Source organism: Pezoporus occidentalis, unplaced genomic scaffold, assembly GCF_034315485.1.
Source record: "Pezoporus occidentalis ecotype Australia unplaced genomic scaffold, CSIRO_AGI_Poc_V1 ctg11, whole genome shotgun sequence".
Lineage (NCBI taxonomy): Eukaryota > Metazoa > Chordata > Aves > Psittaciformes > Psittacidae > Pezoporus > Pezoporus occidentalis.
In genome coordinates, this window is record NW_026912886.1 from 12,346,884 (window position 1) to 12,371,262 (window position 24,379).

At 41.2% G+C, this 24,379-nt stretch overlaps 1 long non-coding RNA gene across 1 annotated transcript in view; it reads left to right on the plus strand.

Moving 5' to 3' along the window:
• The window catches only part of LOC134170194 (uncharacterized), a 91,212-nt gene extending 78,512 nt beyond the window's left edge, over positions 1-12,700 (plus strand). Inside the window, exon 3 of the long non-coding RNA XR_009967149.1 lies at positions 10,648-12,700. This is a non-coding gene — a long non-coding RNA (uncharacterized LOC134170194). The remainder of the gene's footprint in view (positions 1-10,647) is intronic.
• Positions 12,701-24,379: the final 11,679 nt, after the last annotated feature.

A 24,379-nucleotide genomic window follows, 5' to 3' on the forward strand; every position in this document is an offset into this window, starting at 1 on the left:
TCTCTGCCTTCCACAGGGTTAGAAACAAGACGGTGTGCAACTGAAGATCCGGTGGCCATCATCAGCCCATGATCTAATTAAATCAAAACTCTGAATGGTACGTGCCCCTTTAATAGTCTCCTCCCTGTTTCAGTCAATGACTTCTTTCATACCTTTTCCTAAATATCTGCTACATTAGAATAGGTTCTGTAGCATTCCTCTATTTCAGTTGCAGAGGCCACTTTATTTTAATACATGATGTTATCTGAAGGCTGGGGTAAGTTCTCTTAATAATGTGTTCTTCATCTAGCATTTTCCCTTTTCAGTTCCATCCCATTCTCTCCTTATATTTTCCATATTCATCACATTCCAAAATATTTTTATGCTTTGTTTTTTTGACGTGTAAAGATTTAATGTATTTATCAGTAGCAAAAAAAACCCTCTCAGTCTGTTTTGTGATGAACAACAGATGAGCATGACAGCAGTGGAAAAAAAAAACCATCATACTCCTCCTTCTGTCTTGAAGGACATTAAAAAATGGAGAAAAAAATATTTGGAACTGGGTTGAGAACTTCAGTCTACTGAGGGTTTAATATTTATCCCTATTTTATTAGGAAGGGGAAACAGAGGCAGAAAGACTTGCCCAAATGCGTCAGTCATTCAGCCTAAACAGATGTGCTGGCATGATTCTGGCGTCTTTCACAAATACCAAGACTCATTTTGATTGTGAAATACTTGCTGAAGCACATTATCAAGGAGCCTCAAAGGGGTTTCATTTCAGAGCTAGTGGTTTGAGACTGTCTGATGTGAAAGCAAAGTAGATAATACCTCATATTTCAATCAGACCATGAGCAAGGACCCAGAACAATCAAATTTGGCTCCTTTGCCCTTTATGACATACTTCACATCTTCATACAGCACTAAGTGAGAGTATAAGCCAATGGAAACTGGAGCAAACTTGCACTCTTGCATCAGTGAGTAGGACTAAGAGTAACTGGACTTAGACTCACAGGCGAATTTCAACAGCTCTTTCTGATCCATCTACTGGGGGAATATAATCAGGGTAATTTCATACCTGTCACTTCAGGTGTAAAATGATTTTAGTGATGATGGAAATCTCCAAAGTGATGTTTTCTTGGTTTGCTTCCTTCCTTCTGCTTCTCTCAGAACAGCCAGCTAGAGTAATTGTCTTGCTGTCTAGGTTATAATTTGGTTCATGACTAAAGTCCTCCTTTTCCATTGTGCTCTCATTCCAAAGGGAATTTAACAAACATAACAGGAGATAATTCCTAACTCTATATTGTCAAGGCAAAACATGGAGTTGCAGTGTCAGGTACTGAGAGTAGTTAAGTGCCTGATCACAGCTCCATTTGCAAGACAGGCACTTCAGAAAGGCAGAACAAAATGTGTTCTGCATGGCATCAAAAGACAGCATAAAACTTCAAAATACATCAGAAGCTGCTTAGCCAAGGCAGCAGAGAAATCGATATAGGCTACTAAATTAACTTCAGAAGCAGAGTGAGTGTTGAGTTGATTCCCCATCTGCAGGTGCCTTGTAACTTCTGGAAGGAGAACTAACATCTTTGTTCTGCTTCAGGTGTGTTGCACGATGCTGCGCTCCTTCCAGGGAGTACAATGTCAAATGCACTGCCTTAGGAGTGCTCTGATAAGGCTTTCAACCCTCCTTAAACAGGAGTCAAAGTCTGGATATATATGATATCCCAACAAGATCACACAGGAGAAAATATGTGCTGTTATGAAAAAAGAAATGAGGCATGCAGAGAGTAGCCTAAAAGACCCATTTTACTTGGTTGTGCTGATTTTCATATGGATACGGTTACCGTTGTTATTTGAACAATCTGAAAAACATCTTTTTTAATCACTTTTTCTTTTTAAAGGGGGTGGAGGAATCTAAATTTCAGGTATTTTCATTGTGACCAGTTTCAAAAAAATGCCTTGCAAACATATTTCTATAAAGAGAACAGAGCGTTTAGGCTGCTTCGACGGTAGCCAAAGCAAGCAGCAAAACATGTGAATGCCTCCAGAACGCTTCCAGGGTTTTGTTCCACTGCCAAAAGCTGAGACGTAGATTCACAGCATGAGGCAGCAAACTTCTCTGGCTTTCTGTGCTCACACATGAGGTGGATTTAACATAAGAGGCTGTTATGCTTCCCTTATTTCTCCTCTTCCATTTCTCACTCAGGATCTTGGTTTAACAACTAAGAGAGTAATATGGAGGTAATTCCTGCCCTAACGATACTGAAGGCAGATGAAACAACTTTGCCAGTCACAGCACATATTTATCAGACCATCTGTGCTTGTGAACCCTTTGGAAAGACCAGATTCAGTGTGTCATCAGGCTGTGTCTCTCTTGGGCCTGTGGATGGCTGGATATTGGGAGATCTCAGATAATGTGTGTTCTTCCAAAGGCTGTTCAGAATATGTGGTCAAGATGCCAGAAGGACATATAGTTTCTGCTCAGGAGGAACTGGATAGGTACAGGTACTTCATTTATCTTTCTGCCTTGTTCTTTCCAAGAACTTGGAATAAGCTCTGTATCTCACTATCGGGGGACATCAGGCCCTAAGAAGCAAATGAATCCCATCATCACAGGGCAACCTTTCTTAACCTTCCTTTCAACTTGCCTGCTCCCTGAGACACTCCCCAGCTAATGCGACTTAATTATCTTGAGGGTAAGGAAATCAGCTATAATTCCTGGCTGTAAGGGTTTAGTTTCTTAGATATCATCATTGGCATTGGAACCCTGACAACAATTAAAGGTCGTTAGCCACTGCTTGGCGAATATAAACCTCTGCAGGCAACAGTTACAGTTTGCTGCTAGTCTATTACCCTGGGGAAGGTGAACTGCTGGGGACTACTGCATTTGCACCTTGAGCCCTTTTCTAGCCCTCAGCCTAGCTCTGACCTTCATGAACACTTCGAGGGACACTTTTGTGAAGCAACTTGAGGGCTCTCTGTACCAAATCCTGGTTCCCAGTTCACGCAACGGCTGGAGATACAGGCTTGCAGTCTACAGAGCATGTTTTCAGGATGACTTTTGTCTGCCCAGTACATAACAGGTACGTGTGTCTGTTGGCAAGAGATCTGTATGAGTGGAAGTAGATCCTGCCAGAGAGGAACTTTGATCACCCATGTGTTATTTTGTTGTATGCAGATGCCAACTTTCATAAAGCCTATGGGTTCAGTTTCAGATTAAAGTGAAAGTTTTGCCCCTGTTTATTTTGTATCGCTTGAGAAAGGTTGACTGGGTCCTTAAAAGATTGATTGAATCCTTAAAAGCCCTGATTAAATCAACCTTTAGGAATCATCCAGTAGAACCCTGGCATGAATCAGCAATTGGAAATCTTAATTTGACTGTCTTCTGTTCCAGTTTTGCTTATAAATTGAAACAAGCAATTGTTTCAATTTGTGTCATCTGCAATTTGTGTCATCTGCTGTCCTTCAATTAATTGGGTCATAAGAGGTATTATTACATGATGAAATGATTTCTGAGAGATTATTTGGAGAACGGTTCCTGTGGGTCTCTTGCCTGTGCAGGAGTGGGAGCAAGTTATGAAAGCAGAAGGGTGGCAAAAGGTTTTTGCTGGCCAGGGCCTGGGAGCTTGGATGGGGACATGAGGACTTTGGGGTGGAAAGGGGACAGTGTGGGTGTTCTCATGGCACACAGCAACTATCCTCAGGCCACAGGCCAGAAGGAGGGGAAAGCAAAGTACAGATGCTAGTCGCAAAGGACAAAGATGAGAGCTGCCTAGTGTGTAGCATTGAGAGCTGGAGGAATCTCTGCTTTCTCCTCTCCAGAGCTAGCTGGCTTTGCCAGTAAGTTAGATGAGATTCCAGTTTTCCACAGAAAACAGACTAAGTGTCCACTTCGAAAACTGCAATTGTAGCAACAACCAGCTCCTGTAAAACACAGGTTATCCCCTCGTGTAATTCTCTGCTGCAACAACAAAAGCATCAACAAGCAAGTGATCTGGTATCTCAGTTTTCTCTATGCCTGCTATTTTAGCCAGTTCTAATCTTTAACTCTGCAGTTTGTTGGGCAGAGATATTCAGAGTTTGGGCAAACAGGCAGAGGTTAGTCACCTTTGTTTTGGAGCTATATCAATAAGTCCTACACCTCTTACGCAGATCATCTCCAGTCTCTCCCTCCTTTTTCTGCTTCTAAACAAAGGGCCACAGATAGAGATCACAATTTAGAGCTAGGAGAAGCTGTCTTCCTACATGTTCATGCATGTAGACTATTTCCCAGAAGCAAATGCATTTTTCTAATCTCAAGAGTTTGCTTTGTGCGTTGAGATCAAACCTTGAGCAATAGAAATTCACTGCCAGACTTCCCCTCTGCTACGTACAAATTCTGCATATCAAAGGTATCGGGATTGATCTGTATAAAACTGATTTATTAGAACTTGTGAAACCAGGTTTTATTCACATGACACTGCAGGTAAGCAGCATGGTTTAACTGCAGGATGGCATCACTGGAGGGCATTTCACTTGCGTAATACCTAAACAGAGTCAGAAATGGGGAGAAACGTCTTGAGTAACCAATGGCATAGTGGGGGTGATTTCTGCCACGTATTCTGGGCGTCAAAGAACTCCTTGGTTCTGTCTGACCAGCTTTGAAAGTTGCTGTTTAAATGAAAAATGTCCAAATATGCAAAGCCTATGTTTTTAAAAGGTCTATTATAGTTAGCACTTGGAGCCACTCAGTTCTACCCCTATTGAAACAAACCTCCTGTTTTCATGTTGCATGTGTATTTCTGTGGTACCCAAAGGGTAACTCAGATTTGCTATCTGTAGTCACTCTTGCTGTGTGGGTTTGTTAGACAGCTTTGGTGTGTCTGCTTCTGCCATGAGGGTACTGTGCCACTGAGAGCTGAGCTGGCACCAGCACCATGTTTCAAATATCCCCAAAGAACATTCAAACAGGGGGAAGCTCTTGATGGGGCAAGGCTTTGCGGGGGACTGCAGCATCAGCTGGGGCAGATCTCTCTGCACTGATGTTAAACCAAGAGTCTGGCTGTCTCTGAGCTGCCAAGCTGCCACTGGTAGCTTGAAAACCCCTTAGCTCCCCCTCAAACTTATGGAAATCACAAAATCATAGTTTCTTACAGGATGACTTCCTTAATTTCAGACTGTACTGGAACTGCCAGACTGAGGTGAATTGTACACAAACATGATGGGCCATCAAATCCCGGAGACTTTTAAATTACCAATATAGTTCAGATGTAAAATCCTTAGTATTCAATCTTCTTTCCTGCTCTGTGATATAACACTAGGAACCTAATTGCATTCTCTGTTGCTTTTTACTGAAATAGTGAGCTTGCTCTGCTGAGTAAGCTACTCCAAGAGCTGCTTCTGATCACAGGATTTCAGCTACATAACCTTGAAGCAGACAGCAACCAGTGGAAGTCAACTTCTTTAGAACTGGCATGAGTAGAGAGCTGAATCATACTCTCTTTGTGTTTGCATTCATGTCTGTTAAAAGCAGAGAAAAGGAGCTTTTCAAAAAGGGATGAAGGAGAGATGTCATATGAGGAAAATGCTGTGATAATGGTATCTGAGCATGTTTCTTATTTGGTTTTTGAAGTGTAAAATATTAAGCTGGTCAGTGAGGGAACAGAATAGGTGGAATTATGGATTCTTAGGAGTTCATATTGATCCACAGGAAAATGAAATCTAGGATGTGCCTATATAGCATGTGGCTTGAATGCTTAAAGCAGCGTTAAGAGTCTGTAGGTAACTTTGCATTCAGTCAAAGAAACAGATCAATTGGATGTTCCTCCCTGCACCTAAAACCCCCTTTCGAGTCTGTGTGTGTAGATGTATTAAGTCAATATTTCTTATTCACAGAATTGCTCTGAACAGCCTGAAGGCTTCAACAGCAACCAGTTATTTATAAAGGTAAGAAATAGCCATGACTCTTATTCAGTGCAGGTATACTGATGTCTGGATGAGATGGGGACAGTTTTTAAATCTCATTGACCCAATGGATGTGGAAGGGAAACCAAGGGGGATGAGGACACCCCACCAGAAAGAAGTTGCCTCTTTCTTGTATCCAGGAAATCTCTGTGGTGCAGATGTGACAGCAATAGAAAAAACTATTTCGTGATTCTATCCCATGAAGAAGCTGTGAGTATCAGCAACCACACAAAAGAGGTAGTGGGGAGCCAGGGAGGAGAGAGTCTTGAGAATAGCAAACATTATCTATCTGTCCTGGCAAAGCATTGTAGTTACTTGAGGATCCCACTGCCTAAACCCCATCAAAGTAAAAGCACAGCACTGCTATCTGTTGTTCTGGCTTGGTTTTTGTTTTCAAAATGATTCCAGCATGTCGGCTTATAGTTCTGAAACCCTGCAATTCTTTGACAGAAAATGTTGGTTTCCTTTGTTAATCAGTTGACAATCCAAGTATCCATCTGACACAAAGGACTGTGTGAGTGGCTGTGATGAAGCACAAGAAGATTATTATAATCCTTGTCCCTAGGGGAGCCAGCCTACCACCTGCAGAACAACTTTGTTGGGGATGGAGGGAATCAGGATCTCTCCTGAGATGTCACAAGTCTAGAGACTGCTCTGCTTGGGGTGGGATTTTTTTTTGTGAGAGAGGTTTGTTTGCCTTTTTACCCCGTCTCATTGTGGGGAACACACAAACCAGTGGTTAAAAATGAGGGAATTCATCCACAGAGAAGAGCTGTCCTGGAATAACCAACAGTATTGCCAACGGTAACCACACCAACAGTGGTGACAAAAACTAAACTGGTTTTAAGACATAGATCAATCAATGAACGAGATACTAGTGCTAAGGTTCTATAGTGACCCTAATTAGGGTTGACAGCTTTACAAGACATATTAAGCCTGATTAGTGCTGGAGGCAGTTGCACTCAATGGATCTTGGATCTGACTTGTGGTGTTTTCTTCTAGCAGAACAGCAGTGTGCCCACACTGGTGTCACTCCTGATTTGCACTTCTGGAAAAGGAGAATGGAGCCAGTGTAGTTTCAGGACATTTTCTGTGATACCTTATTAATGTTTCATAGAACCCTACTGGTTTCCTCCCTCTTAAACACTTTGAGATTTTCTATGTAAGATCTTTTTTGGAAGGCTAAGAGTATTCAGGAGGGAGGTGGTGGTGAAACAGCCAAAGGTGTGTGATAAATTAATGTAATTACTCTGCTTTTCACTTACTACTCAGAGATATCCCCTTTACATGTGCAGTGGATGCATTGGTATGCAGTAATAATGATAACATATCAGGATAAACAGAGATGGACAAAACCCATCTGTGACCCACACTATTTCTAGATACGTTGCGCTGCCACATCTGGCTCCTTGCTAGCAGAATAGGATTCTTTCATGCTATTTTTACTCCAGACTTTCTTTTCATAGAACTTTTGTTTGACTTCCGACTGCCTCTCCCTCCTCCTCTCTGCCTCTGACTGCACTCAACATGCTCTTGGGCATGACAGTGAACGTGTAAAATCACATCAGCAGGCCAGTCACAGAAGGGGAGAGAATGTAGCCCCTTTGTTTTACAAATCCACAGTCTCTTCTTCAATTGTTCTTTCTGGGTGAAGGAGTTGGTTTGGCCATTTCAATCTGCTGAAATTACTGCTGTTAAAATAACCTTCCAGACTTCTTGTTCTGTCCCTGTTCTGTGGGGTAAATCTCTCAGTCAAAGCAAAATTGTTTTCCTTTAAAGCCTCATGTTCAATTCCATTATGTTATCCTAGAATTACCCACTTAACCCTCACCTACTGCTTCTCTATTGAAGTTTGGAATAACAGCTGCTTGTTTCACTTTGGGCCAGTTACCCAATTGTAAGAGACAACTTAAACTGTAATATGCCAGGAGCATATGCATGCTCATCTCTACCTTTGCACAAGTGCTCACTGTGCAAGGGCCTCTTTGTGGAGGCAGGTGATTTGTTCACAGATTTTTCTATAATTAAGACCCATGGTTGTTGTCTTCCACCTTCCATGTTGGTAATGAAAACTGAAATTGGAGAGAGGTTCTAAGAGCCAGATTTACCAGTTACTTGATCAAGCAATGCTTTGTTACACTAAGGGATTTCTCAGCTGAAGTTACAACCCATAAATAACCACCCAAGAACCCATGAGAATGAACATTTTCCTCCCATAACAGATGGTTAGCAGAGAGATGCCAGTGAGATGATTTTTACTAATGTACTGTAGAGTTTTGTTCTACTTTTCAACTGTACAAGTCCTGCATGGTCTCTGCTCAGGAGGGGGCAAAAAGTTGTTCAAAACCATTTTTCCCTTTCCTCCCCTCCTTGACAACAGCATGAAGATGGCATTGCCCTTCTAAGAGGTTCTGCAAAGAGTCTCACCTCTGCTCTAAAGACATTTCTAGGGAGAAGTTTCCAGTCTTTGTATTTATGCAAAACTAATATAAGAAAATCGGTGCTGTACTCCTGCAGTGAAAACTGTAGAAACTCTTTTTGATAGATTTTTGTCTTGCTGACTGGCTTGCCCTTACTGCAGCAGTAAGTAGTTATGAGCAATTTGGCAATGAAATACTTCACTTTGGGGGAACCTGTGATTTAATATATAAGCACGAGTCCATCTGCAGTGGACTATTTTTAATATCCCTGGATCTGCAAGAATATGTTTAATTAAAGCAAAAATGTTTTTTCTGTGCTTGTTTTGCAGCTCTGTATAAATGCTTTTATGAAATATGAGACTGAATGATTTCAAATGAGAATACCAAGCCAAAACTGGAGGGTTTTTTCCTGAAAAGATGTGAAACAAAATGCAGAACCGAATGTTTGATGTTTCCTGCAATTCTCAGTAATGTGAGGAATTTATACAGTAGCTTCTTCACAAATTGTTTTGACGTAAACCTTCATGGCCAAAAGCAAAATAAGAGGTAAAAATACCAGTGAATAATGGATGCAACATGCTTACATATAGTCTTGTAACAAAAAGAACACTGCTCTGCTTCATACCTTTGTGGTTTTAATAATCACATTCAGATAGCAAATCTGTGAAAATTCAGGTGAACGGTATCTGGGTAGCCCCATTTGTCTACTATAGATTCTGTTTCCTGTCACTTGTGTGTTTTATGCATTCTAATTGCAAATATTTCTAACTAATTCTAACATTACAAATATTTAAGCCTTGGAAATAAAATAAACACCATTCAGTCACAACAGCTTTAACTTTTGTTCCTTTTTGTTTTGTCTCTTGCTTAAAACAATAATAATAATAAAAACCATTCTGTCTTGGTTAGGCATTTCCGGGGTCAGTACTCACTAAGCACAGAAATTCTTTCTGTAGACAGACAGAGTTGTTAGAAACACTGAGGTGTTCCTATAGTAGGTGCAAAATGTACTCAGTTGTATTCATATTTTCTTTAGAGTGCTCCCAGCCTGACCAGGAGCACATGCACTGCAGAGGACTATAGAGAGATGTTTATGATCGGTGACAAAACTGCAACCGCACTTCTGCATCGGATTTCCAAATCATGTCAGGTTCATTCAGCAAGGTAATTCAAAAACTATCTAGGCTTTGATGGTTGCACAGTTTACAGGAAGCAAGAGCTGTATTAATATTGTCAACAGATGCTTTTGTGTGAGCCATGCAATACAGAAACTTCTAAAGTTTCTGCTTTGCTGAGATCTAATCTCACAGTGCCCTCACCCTTTTACATGACTGACTTTGTTCTCCGGTGGGTATCTATATTGATTTTTTAACGTTAATCTACAAGAACACCAGTATTCATGTTTTTATTAATCTTTTGTTCTATCCTTCCTCATCCTGTTTTCCTAGTTAAAATTTGCTGGTTGGTGACTATTTGAGAAGGATTAATCTCCATTTTCCTTGCAAGTATTACAACTAGACCAAATTTTCATAGAAGGTCAAATTGCTATTTTACCACTTTGAGCTAGAAATGTGATGCTGAGGTGCAGTGAGATGCTGTGATGCTATATGGTTGTCAGAAGGACTAATGTATTCATAATAGGGTCATCCAAACAGACATACAAATTATAAGTGAAGCCCAGCAACTGGAAGGGATATGTTTTCCAACTTGACACATTTCATCATTTCTTCCTATCGACTGAAGGATTGCAAGAAACTTCTTGGTTGACATAGGGTCAGTTGATTGGCATAAGTGGAATGTCCATGTTAGAAAAAGAAACAGAATCTTGATGTTATATTGACTTTCTTAAGTGTTTTTTTCAAAGAAACAAGTATTTCTTTAGAACAGTTGGTGGAAATTGTATACAGCTTAGCTGACATGCAAACAGTTCCTCACAGCTCTATAAGGCTGAGCAGGAAATGAGCTGGAAATTTTTGGCCTTTTTGATACAGCAGATTTACCGGGCTGCAGTAGCAATGCTTGTTAAAATGTTCCATTTCAGCAACCATTTGCGTACTTACTGAGAGAAAGGGTTAGACAATAAAATGTCTACAGTATTCTGTAAATTTTTGAAGATAAACAAGTCCTCAAAGAGCATCTTTCTTTTAAAAACCATGACAATGACCTTACCCTGAAAAGAACAAGCGAGGATTTTGGAAGCATGAGATTGGAGTGGAGAAGCTGGAGGATAGAGTTTCTCTTTGTTCAGTACTTTAACTATTTTCTGTCTCTTTCTTTCTCCATTCCCCCCCCCGCCTCTTCTATTCAGACAACAAAGCCTCCTGAGAAGGAAGTGTCTCACATGTTCCCATGTTTGCTGGAAATTGACCACTGTAATGCAAATAATGTAAAGAAAGATTTGGTCCATGTTACTGCAAGAAGAGATTGAAAGTGGAAAGGAAGACATTAGACTGAGGAGAACATCAACAAGCATCAGATGGAGCTATCATCCTGGTGGGCTGTTAGCCAACTTGCTGTGAGCCCTGGAGTCTGCTTTGTGAAATGCCACTTCCAGCAAAGTCTGAACCTGCCTGTGATCACAGTGGGGCTGGAAATGAAGAACCCTTTAGCCATCAGTGAGATGAACTCTTAAGAGAGCCCTTTATCAGGATTCAGCCTTGATTTAGGGTAAAGTGTACTGCTTTTTTCCCCAGACTATGGTAAGATGATGTGACAGGTAACTGCAGTATAAAGGGACTGAGCACAGTGTCCAAAGAGGCCCTGTCTTGTCCACAGTTCTTACTACATTCTGCATATTTGAGTAGGAAAGCAAAATATTTCTAAGCACAAAAGCTCTAGTTTTAAGTTTTTAATGAAACTGAAGTTCAGCTCCTGTATTTGAATCTATCCCAAACAGAGGGAGCTTAACCACTACACTCTGAAACCACTGCAAGTGTTCTAGAGTAATTTGTTTCCTTCATTCTCTGCAGACAGATTCCTAAGCTGTAACAAGTGAATAGCGTAATTTCTTTAAAATGCCTTTTCTTCCTTCTCTCTATATTGCCTTTGGCAATTTTAAGCCTTCAAAGACAGCTACAGTTTTCCTGACAGTCTGCACTACTGAAGTAAGCCTTTAATTGAGCACGCTGGCATCCAAATATGATGCCCTGTGCAGCTGAGTGATTAATTTTTAACTACCCTGGATACCTCAGGAAAAGTATATATACTGTGAATACACAGGTATTTTTCATTTAGGTCTTTGTTTTTCTTTTCCCAATGTGACCTCATCTGTTCTACTGTGATAAACAGGAAGAGAATAAATGGACATCCTAAATCTAGACAGTGAATTTTGTGCTGGTCAAAACAACATTTCATTGTTTTCCACACTTGCAAGGATTATAATTAATCCCCCAAAATTATAACTTTTTATTAAAGAAGCCATTTAATCAACAACCAGAAGAGAATAAGTTTTGCTGATCAGACTGCTTATAGCTCTAATGAGATTTGCTTAATTTGGAGAAGGTTCTTGAATCTGAATCTTTTGTATCAAATGTGAAGACATGGAGTCAGACTGTTTTGCAAATTCTCCCAGTGTTGCTGCTCCAGTTTGCTGATCTTACCCACCCAGCAAGCTCATTACTCTGGCTTGTCTCTCCTGGAAGTTTCCACGAGGATTGTTGAAAGGTTTCATTTTTGTTCCACTGTGGAACGAAAATCAAATGTTAAAATCATGATGCCTGAGGCTTTGGTGTTCTCTTTTCCCTTCAATGGAATGAGGTTGCTGGTGTTTTAGTCTGCCTTCATGTACTGAAATGACTTCTCAATTCGAATCACCATTACCAAAAGGAAGACCGCTGTAGTTTGGGTATCCGTTCTCTAAGACCTGCAACCTGCCTGGCAAGAAAACATCGTCAGGTAGGCTTTGCCTCATTTAAAGGTCATTATTCCAAGGACTTGCTCAATCTATGTACCCTGAAGTGGGAGAGGGACACTGCAGAGAATGGAAAGATGGATGGCAGTCTTAGATGAATGCCCTGGTTATATTCTCTATATTAGATTGTCGTGGTTTTCCTGGCCCAGATGCTAACATCTAACACATTTTTAATACTATTGCCTGTTGAGATCCTATTAGAAAATGATTCAGAGTCTGGAAAGTTGGGAGGGAGGAGGGGGAAGTTAATTCCTTAGAAATAATACAGTCATTATGTGTACACACAATTCAATATGTAACTTGGGGGTTTTATGGTCTCTCTACCATCCTGCACACCAGCTTTTTAAAATTGCAGTCACATTCATTATAAAGTAAATGCCTAATGCAAGTGATTCTCAAAGCAGTTTGTAATTTAAATTCCTATTGGAAATAAAAGTAATGACCCACAATAGCTCATTAGTGGCCTTGCAAATGTTCATTATTTCCTTTGTCTTTTCTCCTGGTTTTCTCCCCTTGCTAAAGGACAGGGGAGTTTAAAGATTTAGACTACCTTTAGAGCTATCCATCTCTAATGACCCATGAAAATGAGCATTTGATTTCCGAATGAGGAAATTATCATTCCCTGGTGTTTTTCAAGGGGTAAGTGTGTTCTTTTAACAATCCATAAGGAAGTTGGATATTCCAGATAATTTTAAGGAATCATTTTATATTTATGCCCAGGGGATAATTTTTTTAAATAGTTCTAAAATATCAAATAAAATACTGAGAAGGCCAACAAGACCCTGGAAATATTGATATGGACACTTGGGATTTTGAACCCAGGTTGTTTCTAATGATACCATGGATGCTGCTTACTACCACAAGTTTATCTGGCTGCCCGTTGCTTAGAGATGCACAAGGAGATAGTACCTTCCCTCTCGGTGCCCTATGCTAGCTTCCCTTTGCAGCACTACTGAGTGAGCATCAAATGGTACCTGGCAGTTGGTGTGCTTCAACACAGCCCATCTCCACTGGCTTTTCTGTCAGATGAAGACTTAGCATCTGCCGTGCAGATGATCCTTGGATTGCTGGGGAAAATGACGCAGAAGGGAGGCAACATGGGGTTGCAGCAAGATTTCTGCATTACTTAGTCCCAGGAGCAGGACTTAACAGCATTTGCTCTGGAATAGTGTTTTCCTTAAAAACATGCTCATCCTTAAAGGTATGCTGCCTTGCCCACCTGGCTCTGTTAATGCCCTAAAGTCCTCTGTCCCTCAGCACCACTTCCTGTTTCTCTCCTTTATGATAGTTCATGCAGCAGCATTTGGTTTGAAAATGCAAGTGTTCTCTTCACCAAAGCCCTTGTAGTTAAACTCTGTCAGCTTAAACCTCCTGTATCCCACATGGCTCGAGCATGCTCTGCTGTAGGGTATTCTCAGGGGAAAAATGAGCACAAAGAATCTTATTTATGTTTAGTTTCTCTCTACCCCAGTGATTTTCCTCCTCATTAGTAATCAAGACTTGAAGATTGTCAGTATACTGATGATTGGTGGTGGGGGAAGGCCTTAATGCAAAACCTCTTTAGAATATAAATTAAAAGATTGCTTGCTTGTAGAAACCTCTCGTAAGTGCTTACCAGAAGTTAAGTTTCACTGACTACCTTCTATGTAGGCAAAAGGATTATTTTGGCAACATATGCATGAAACAAAACCTGGCAACATGCTTAAAAGCATTACCTATTGTTGGAATTTGGCTTATTCAGTACAGTCATTAGATCACACCCAATAATTCTATAAAACCCATTTTTTTTTTTTTCCATCCTAAGGTCAATTCATTTTTATTGAATTGCTTCAAGCAGGTTTCTCCAAAGCACAATGCTCCTCTGTGAGCCACGAGCACCATGGCTGCTACCTGGCTTGCTGATGCTTACATTAGTCATCTAGGAATCAGGTTTGACTGAGTTTGGACAAAAGTAGCTCTTTTGACCTGTGTTGGATTTCATTTAAAAGAAATTAGTTAGGAATGTTCTTTCTCAGTCCTTTAATCCGCTTTCTTGTCTAAACTCTGAGAGCACTTCTCTCTGGCTGGTGTGACTATACTAGAAGCATCTTCTGTCTGTGGTGGAAGGCAGCTGCTCTCTGCCTGGTGTTATGTCTACCTCTCAACCAAGAGAAACAAAAGCTCATTCCCCAGTTTCTCATAACTTGCATGAATTGCTGTTTTCTTTTTAACGGTTTTAGCTCTATTCTTATTTTGATCTACTTAACACACACACTGGCTTGCTTCCTCCTTGTTTAGTGTGTGCTCTGGTGTGTCAGTTGTTCAGCTTTGCCCATCGGGTTTGTGTCAGATGTGACGCTAACCACCTATTTTGAATTCCACTTGAAAACAATGTCATTCTCACTTTGTTCACTATAAACTGACTACACAGTACCACCTGCTGATGGACCAGCATCACAAACCTGGCTTTTATTACCATTTTTTCATAGGCAGAGTTGTCTGACAGCCGTGCTTCTTGGGAAGGGGCCCTGTGTAAGAGGTAGGAATGCTCTCATGTTCGTGCAGTGCTTCAGATTCTGTCATCTGCTACCACTTAGCAAAAGGATAATGTTGTGTCAGAAGGAGATTTGTGCTTTAGGAGAAAGAGTGAATAGTCTCCATTTTTCAGAGCCTAAAAGGGCAGAAAAAAAAATTAGAGCACAAGCGAGCAGGCCTAAGGCTATTCTGATTTACATCAGAATCTGTATAGGTCCTGTTTGGCTCATAAAGCCTAGTAATCATTTATAGCTACTTCTGTCACCCATCCCAAGGTTCAGGAATGAAGTATCTGAATATTGAGGTCATTATATTTCATTAGTCTTCATTAATATGAGAGCTGATCTTGGTTTGATCTCTTATTTCAAAAGCTTTTACCACTGAGGAACTAAACCCCTTGTCCTCCCTAGAATTCAGGAAGTGAAGTTGTATAATCTCAAGTTAGGAAGCAGGCTTGTGTTTTTACCTTGTGAGCAATACAGTGAACTACTGATTATAGTTTTTCAGTTGTTGAATCTGAGTCCACCGCTCACCCCAGGAAAGTTCCAGTAACTTCTGGCCTAATAAAAGTGTGCAGAATCTGTCCCTTCCTAGGAAAAAAACCCAAACCAGTGTAATCACAGCCAGATAACTGTCAAAGCGAAACAGTGCAAAGCCAAGAAAAAGAGACGATAGAGCCAGAACTTGGTATTTTGCAAATCCAGATTCTCGTCTCCTTCAATTATCTGTAGGGCAATTAAGAACAGTTTATCCTATGTCCAACATTGCTGCTTTCAAGAACTTCCTTTCTCCTCAATTTGCATGGCTTTCTCTCTCTTCTTTTCTTTCTTCTTTTAAGATGTGAAATACTCTGGTGCATGGGTTTTGGTTTAGGGAGCCCTGCTTTTTTCTTTTCATTTCAAGACAGAGTTCCATTTGTTCAGCATCTGCACAGGACAACATCTGGAGCCCCAGGAAATTCAGCTGCTCTGTGTATGACGCTTAAATGAAATTACTTTTTCATGCACTTCAGAAGAGTATCAAGAGCATCTCTCTGACCAAACAGGGCCTTTTGTTCTCCTCCAGCAAGTGTTTCTCATTAAAAATGTCATCTCCTTAACAAATTGCTTCATTGCCTTTGCAGCTGGGGTTATTGTTTTCATGGTTTTGTACTTGTGTGATTCTCTAAGGGAGCAGAAAGCTAGGAAAAGCGGGGATTGGCTTCTTCCCTATTTGCCCTGTGTGTGCCATGCTTTGATTTCCCACCTTTGGGGTGGAGTTCCATATATTCACCTCTTTACCCTCTGGATTCACACAGCACTCGGACTGCCTATGGCGTGGGACTGTCCATGCTCCCACTGAACTGCTGAGCTGCTCTCTGACCTCCTCAGCTCAACTCTCCTGGGGCTGTTGTGCTGCCACAGGGGGTGGAGGGTGAGAGCACGGAGAAAGCAAAATGAGAAATGCCCGTTTAAAGCTGGAATATGAAGGATGTTTTTTAAATGAGACCAATCTGTTTCTTTTTTTTTTTTTGTAAGAAACACCAGGTTTGATATTTTCTCCAGTTATTCTTCCTCAAGAGAGTCTGGAGGGCAGTTGGATCTGTGAGAAAACCTAAATTACCCTTAGGGACTTAGAAAGGTTGCTGTGATTTTGCAGGAAAAGTCTGACCTGGAATAAAACTATAAGCTAAGAGAAGGAGCTGGAGCAGTTCAAAGGGATGTAGAGTTAGTCTGTACCTACTGCAGCAGGCCCTTATAGTCCAGAGTATGTGTAGTACCTTACAATAATGAGCAACCCTGCAATAAACCTCACTTAGCACATAGAACTGAAGGGGCTATACCATTTTAGTGAAGAACTGCTTAGAAAATGTCAAAACCTAAAAAAGAAACAAACCCAAACATAACCCCCTTTTTTTTTTCCTCACTTCTCACTTTTCAACCACGTTTGCCTCCTTTGTGCATTTTGAAAAGATACCCCCCACACATACACTTGAAGAGAGATACATGCCAAAATCTTAGTCACAGCATATTTCAGGTTGGAAGACATCTCCAGAGGTCATCTACACCAACCTTTGCTCAAAGCCTGGTCAGCTTTGAAGTCTAATTTCGAATGCAAGTAATAAATAATCTAGAGGCTACATCTCAACTAACCTCTCTAGAGGCTACATCTCGACTGTGAGATGTAGCACAGCATCTGTTTAACCTCGTATCTCTTTTTTTTTGTAGGTGACTACAAATTACTCCTTAATAATTTCACCAACCGCACAAACTTTCTGAGTAATCAATTCATACAAGCTTGTTGCCCTCTGTCACACTTCTAGGGCTAGTTTCTAAGGCTAGTTAATACAGGTTTTCAGATTTTCAGGTGGCAGGAGCTAGAGAGGTATGTTGGAAGGCTCATGCTTCAAGGATCATAAATGAGAATGTAAATCATATTCCTTCAATATTATAATTTCTCTAAGGGAGAATGGTTTAAGTTATAATTTTATAATTTAGAATTTATATTTTTTATGATACTTCATATATCTTTTATAATACTTCCAAAATCTCATTGCTATTTAGACATTCTGGTGTTTAGAGCTTCAGCTCCAATTTCTCCTATCTGTAAAAAGAGGATAGGAATAGTTGCAGACCAGGGGTGTTTTTCTATTTTGGTGAGTAGTTTCTTTATGGGAAGGTCTTCCAAGTTTGTTTCTCTATTTTACCCAGGGCACCAGCAGCCACTGACCTCACAAAGCACAACAGTTACCTTTGGTGGTCTCAGGCAGAACTGATTTTACCGTGTTACCTCTCCTCCTCCTCCCATCCCACTGAAAAACATTTCTCTGTGTTAAATACTGCACCAATCAACCTTCCTGTGCAGCAGCTCCATTTCAGGCTGCAGCAGAAACATTGGGCACCACACTGTGGAAAATAAGTACGTAGCAGTTGCAAATATACACGTATATTTATATATATAAAATGGTGCTAGAACCCACAGTCTGTAATTTGTGGGTGACCTTTAACTACGTGAGGATAAATGATTACAAATGAGGACTTCTGGTCTTGGCTGTTGTAGCCTATTTTCTTACTCCTGTTAGTAAATCAAAAGCCATGTATATCCATGGGGTTATTTTACTGTAACATTTGGCTTAGATTTAAGCTGGCATAAGTGAACAAAGTGGAAAACCAAACAAATAAATATGATTATCCTGCAGTGTTCCATTTCATGGAATCAGGTTCTGAAGTAAGCAAAGCGTGTGGGACACTTAAAGGTCTGTAAGACAGACACGTGCTATTCCCATAATGAAATCTACTCCATGAATTAGATCTCTGTGCTATTAGGAACTTTTTCTTCTATTTATTTTGCTACAAGCAGCATGTTCAACTTCTGATTTTCAGAGGCTCTTGTGTGACGAGCCTGGCAACGTGACACCCTCGTCTTGAAGCACCAGCTGTGATCAGATGACAAGCGCAGTCTTCAAGACCCATGTGTTCCAGAATGTTTGGTTTTGAAATGCACCAGTAAGGGCTATTTGTGATGGGGATTGCACACCAATTCAGAAATGGGATGGAAACATATACAGGGTAGATTATTAAATAGCTGTTGGGTAATTGTGACTCCTTAAGGCCAACACACAAAAATACCTGCAAGGAGATGTAGCGCTTAGAAGTTTTAAATTGTGTTCCCAGTTAGCTATTTTTTTCCTATCCTTTAATGTGCACATAAGAGCCTTCTCTGTTCTGTTTGGTCATCACAACACAGAGAACAAACAGTTCTTCCAGGACCTTAAGGAGTTAATGTCTCTCTGTGCTCTTTATTTCTCCACCTTAATTTTGGTGGGTTAATTTCTCTGTGGCAGTCTCTGATTGCTATTAAGCTGTGGCCCATCTGCCTTTTGTTTTGAAGCCAAGTTATTCTTGTCACAACGGAGATTAAATGTTGGGCTTCATGAATTTGTCAGCTTACTACCCATTTGTTTCAATGTTTTCTTGAAAACAGGGAGTAAAATGAAAAATACCCAACCAAAATTAAAAGCTCTGTTAGCCCATCTGTATGTGGACTTCCTTTCTTTCATCTTTCTTCCATCCTTTCTTCATCTCCATCTCCACTAAACCTCATTTAAAATCTCTGCTTCATCATCTGGGCTATACCATACACACTCAATCTCAAGGTCAGCTTTATTTCCCATTTCCTTAGGGTATTTGCCCAAATCAAATCCCTGTCAGGTTTTATCTCCCTTTGCCTCCCTCTTTAGGGCTTTGTGGTTTGCTCCCGTAAACTCAGGAACTGCACAGGTCTCCTGACCCTATATGTATGCAGGTAACAGATTTCCAAGGCTTCTCAATTCTGGGTGCTGCTCAGCACCTATCCATCTTTTCTGCTTTCACTCATACGAAGCAGATTCTTCTTCAGGGTTTCTTCACCAGAGTGGTAATCCTATCCAAAGATCAGTGGCTGCATAGAGCCCTTCAGCTAGCTACAGCATCTGGAAGAAGACTGAATGTATCAGCTCCATTTCCCTATAAGGATCCCAGTAAGGATCAAGAAGGAAGAATAGAAATAACCACATGTCCCATGGTCAAATTAGCCTCACACAGGAGCCCTGGTTTAGTGGATACCCATGAGTCTAGCACTTCTTTTAGTGCCTGAATTACTGGAAACCTTACTTGTTCCTGAGAGGTAATGTCAGAGAAGAAAAGAAGAAAATCATTGCTAGCATCTTAGATGAAGAGGTACATAGGGAGGGAGACAGGATTGATAATGGCAACAAGATTTTAATTAGGTCACAGCTATATAAACTATTGCTAACAGTTCCAAGACAGCCAGTAAAGCTTTTGGGGAAAAAAATACCCCAAAGATGTGGTGAATTCTGAGATGCCTTGAAAAGTATGTATCTTTTGAACTGGGGAAGATGGGAAGGGAAAGAACATGGTGAACATGAGTCAGGGTTTTTACTCAAGAAAACAAGCCTAAGGGGCGAGGTTTGAATTCCTTTGGGCCCAGAGGGGAGATGTCATGATTGGAAAAAGCCTGGAGTGCAGATCTGAGATCAGGAGCAAGTCTCAGGCAGAAAAAGGCCATAGCAAGACCCTGTGATACATTCCAGATCACGCTGCATTAGCGCTGCACTTAGCACCAGTTACTGTTCTGCATCCCTGTGGATCCTCATGTACTGCCTTAAGCCCATGGGCTTTTTACATGTCTCTTTATGATACAGAAATTAATCTTTGCATATAGTTCCCTCGTCTGTACACTCCCCAGTCTCACTTCGTCTCATGTACAGGTTTAAGGAACTGTATGGCTCTACAACATCCTGAAATATTTCCTGTTAGTATTTTCCATGTTCTTATAATGAGCTTCCTGATGGTTTATCCTGCTGGTTATCCCAGCAATGTAATATCTGAGCATTTCTCATGAGACAAGAGGTCAGCAAAAGCAAGGTTGGGACACCTCTGGTTCTTGTCTTCTTTATGGTTAAAGAGATCTCTTCAGATGTGGAGGGATGGTGAAGTTGTGAATGTCATCCTGCTTATGATGGAAAAGGGGAATGGTTTTCATTGTTTCCCAAAGGTGCTCTAACTGGATTTGCCTCATTTCCTCTGCAAGTTCATTCCACAGTTGCATCTTCAGCCTGGCTTTTACACTTTTTGATCTGGACTTTGTGATCTGCACTGTCATGGAGAAGATGTAAGTACAACTGTCCAACCGGTGTAGGGATGGAGAGGAGGTGTGCAGCGTACCAGGCACTGTGCTGATTACTCTGAACACCAGCTCTGAAGAAAGGCAGGCTAAGAGCAGGTGGATGTCATGAACTGGTGTGTTGTGGGCAAAGCCAGGCAAAGAGTAAGTCACAGGGGAGTCCTTGCTTTTGGTCTGCATTTGCCTTGAGGTACAGTGCCTGAGTCATGAACACTGTGCACAGCTCCAGTACAGACATGTCTGGGGACTGCAGGTGCCTTTTCTCTCAGTTACTGGAGCTGTGTCATTTCTATTATTTTCTTTTTAATATACCTTTCTCGTGCAAGATTTATTATTCTGGCTTCTATACCTGAATCCTGATCCCTGATGAGATTGGAAATCTCATTTCCAGGAGTCTGTGGCTGTCTCAGTAAACTCTTAAAAGCTCACCAGGATTAAGGATGATTTTCTGTCCCTTTCATTCCCTTTTAGTAAACCCTGTGTTTAGGCAGACAAGGTGCTCACATTCAGGTGCATCCACCTACGACTTCACTGTGGATGTAGTTTTCATCTTTCTCATTTGTGGCTTCAGCACTCTCTCCTGCTCCCATGAACCAGTTCAGTCTGATTTACATCTGTGTGTGGGCAGCTAAACTGGTTTCAGAGTTGCTTATTGAAAACCACCTCCATTATGCTCCGTTTCCTTCTGCTGCCACCCATTTGCTCATGTTTGAATATGATTGCACCTTCCCTGCCCTCCAAGCCCTGGCTGTAGCAGTCCATCCCCATCTGACCCCATCCCATCTTCATGCTGCCTGGCCCCACCTCATAGCTGGTCGCTTTTACTTGGCAGCACACCTTGTTCTGAGAGGTGTTTCGGTTACTGATGGGTGAGTGACTCGATTCAGAGTTTGGTTTGGATAAGGTCCCATAAATTGTAACGCTTGACTGTAGGTTATCCAAACTATCTGGGCCTCTTGAGACTCTAAATGAGCCTGGAAGATTCAGGCTGCTTTGTGAAATTTTGGCACTTCCTGATCCCAGAGAAGCTGCAAATAGCATGGCAACAGGCTCTTGCATGACGGGTCAGCATTTCTGCTTCTTGTTTCAGCTGCAAAATGAGTGAGCAAGCAAACAAGCCCATTAGATCCAGATACTCAGCCACACGGGAGCATGAGGGGGCTGTAAGGAGCTCTGTGGTTCCTTATGCTCGAGATGAGCATTGCCAGGACCTGTGTGTTGGCATTTGATAGAGAGTCTGGGCAGAGTCTACTGGCACAATATTGGATTTGGCACCTCAATGCGCTAGTCCAGGGGTAAGTCTGGGTGGAAGAGGGATGCTGCACCACAGAAAATGGCCATTTGAGCTGGCTTTGTTCTGAAAAAAAACCCTAAATAGATCAAGCTGTAACTGTCGTATGAAAATGTGTATTTTTCCTTGTGATACAACCCCTCAGAACTGTGTATGTATGAACATCTGTAGTCTCACAGATAATGCAATATCCCATCTGTAGGGAGAGTAAGAGATTTTGGACATGACCAGACTGAGCAGTCCCTTGGCAGAACCTCAAGGGTTCCAAGGTGCAGTAGTTCAGGGACTTTCTAGCCAGATTTGTCCAGATCATTGCATTTAACAGCTATCAACGAACTCAACCTCCCAGACTTTGTCTATACAGTTTTTAAGCACTTTAACACTGGTGATTTAAAATGATTAAGGCAGGAAGATTGATGTGGAGAGACAGAAAATCCACTCTTTTATAAATCTCTGTAAAGATCCAGCTGCCTAAAAAAAAAAAAAGTGGTCAAAGATTTGGGTAGATTCTGTAGAATAAACCACTTATTCCTATAACTGCAGTTGTGGATGCATTCCCTAGAGAGTTTGGAGATGAGATAGAGCTTATACCTGCACTGCCAAGTGTGTGAGACAAAGCAAGCAGTCGTCTGACCTAATGATGTCATTTATTTTCACTCACCTTTTTTCTTATCTCAGCCCAAAAGTGCTGGATAAACACAATCATTTTGCCAAACACAGATGTAAAATGGGGGGGGGGGGGGGAAGCTACCCCAAAACCTACATCCCCATTGCATTATAGCATGTTCTTCAGAGCAGTTTGCGATGTCCTGGTGTCGTTGCTTTAGGCACTTCATCCCTCCTGCTCTCCAGATTCATTCTGGTGCACAGCCCTTCCTGCCCACATGGCGTTACGCTTCTTGTGGACGTCATGAAGCTATTGCTAAATCACAGCTGTCTTGCCAAACAACTGGCTCTTCCTCTTGCCAATTTTGTTCAGCTACAGGACTTGTGCTGGGCCTCGTTTAAACTTCAATGATGTGCTCAGTTACAAACACAAAATAAACCACAGGACACTAACAAAGCAGTTAGGTTTTGATTAATTCTGTGAAAGGGTTAATGGGATTCTTGGTGGTTTTTAATTCTTTTTTTTTCACCCCCTTACTCTCTAAAGGGGAAAAAAGGACAGAATAAGAGACCCAAGGACACAACTAGAACAAAGCCCTGTTTATGATTAGTATGGCTGAAAATATCCATGTTAGGCCAGGTGCAGATGGCTAATTCCCCCAGACTACAAGCCAATTTAAACCATAATTCCTGAGATAGACCACTTTTCCCAGCATTAATGGGAACCAGCTGCCTCCTATTAATAATATGGATGATTATAAGAAAAAAAAAAGAGTGGGGGAGGGAGCAGTGGAGTTAGAGAAGATATGATTTTCCAGACTGTCGGCTGTGTCCTGCTGAGGACAATATGGAAAGCTGTGGAATATGAGTCTTGAAAACCTGTCAAGTTAAACACGCACAGTGTGTTTGCTCAGAAGAAGGATCAAGTTATCTGTGTAATTCTGTGTTTTGGTGACAAGGTTATTTAAGGGGTAGTAATTGTATTTATTTAGTTATTTGCTGTTCTTTGCTTTTGCCTTCCCTCCGCTGACACTGCATGGTTTTGATTAGCTTCCTAGGAGGGGAGCCCATTGCCTTTGGTACATGGAGCCTGGCTGCTCCCACTGAAGCCTGATTTCATGTGAGATGCTAGAGTATATCAAAGCAGGAAGACAACAAATGATCTGCTCTCCTGAGAGCTTGACTCGCTGATTCAAGAAATTTGTTCAAGCTTCCATTATCGTTGTGCCAGTGTGAGATGACATGTGAAGACATGGCAAGTCAGAGCATGTTATACCAGTGTGTCTCATGAGTGGGTTTTTTTATGTGTGCTTTATGATTGTTTTCCTTTGGTTGTTTTGGGCAATCTGAGTAGAATTTATCTTAGAATATAAACTACACAACATGCTTATTTTACTTGTTTAGAAGGTGAGAGGAAAAGGCCCATGGTATCAGCCATCTTGGTTATGCTCCTTATTGCCCACATAGATGTGATTCTTAACACATGGATCATTTCTTTGAGACTGATGAATAAAGGAGACCCACTACAAATGTCATTCTTGCCTCTGCAGGAAATGAGTATGAGCCAATACCCTTTTCCCAGTTATTCTGCTAGGATTTTGTGGTGATCTTGGAGATGTTTAGCTCATGATGCTTGCATTTCTTCTTAATCCTTTTGATGATGCTCTGTGGAAACATGGAAGAAGCTCATGACATTGTGATTCCTGCTGGAAGGTTTGCAAGGGACATTTTTGTATACTTGGAGAGATGCATAGATGGAACAAGCTGGGATTCCCCTCTACCTGATTTGAGGGTACAAAAGCGCATGATGTCTTCCTAGACTTTGTGGATCTTGTTTGCACCTCCTCCAAATGGATGAACTGCAAAAGAGCCTCATAGCCTTTCCTACTTCTCACTCATATGTAAGAGGAAGCAGGGGAGAGACACAGACTAGGATTTTGATCCTTTAATACCCAGATCACTTGGCATTATAACAGGGAGCCAGGAACCATGGTTCTTGAGAGCAACTTCCCTCACTTAGGCTATTTTCTGTTCCTTCCTAGGGTACAGGAAAAG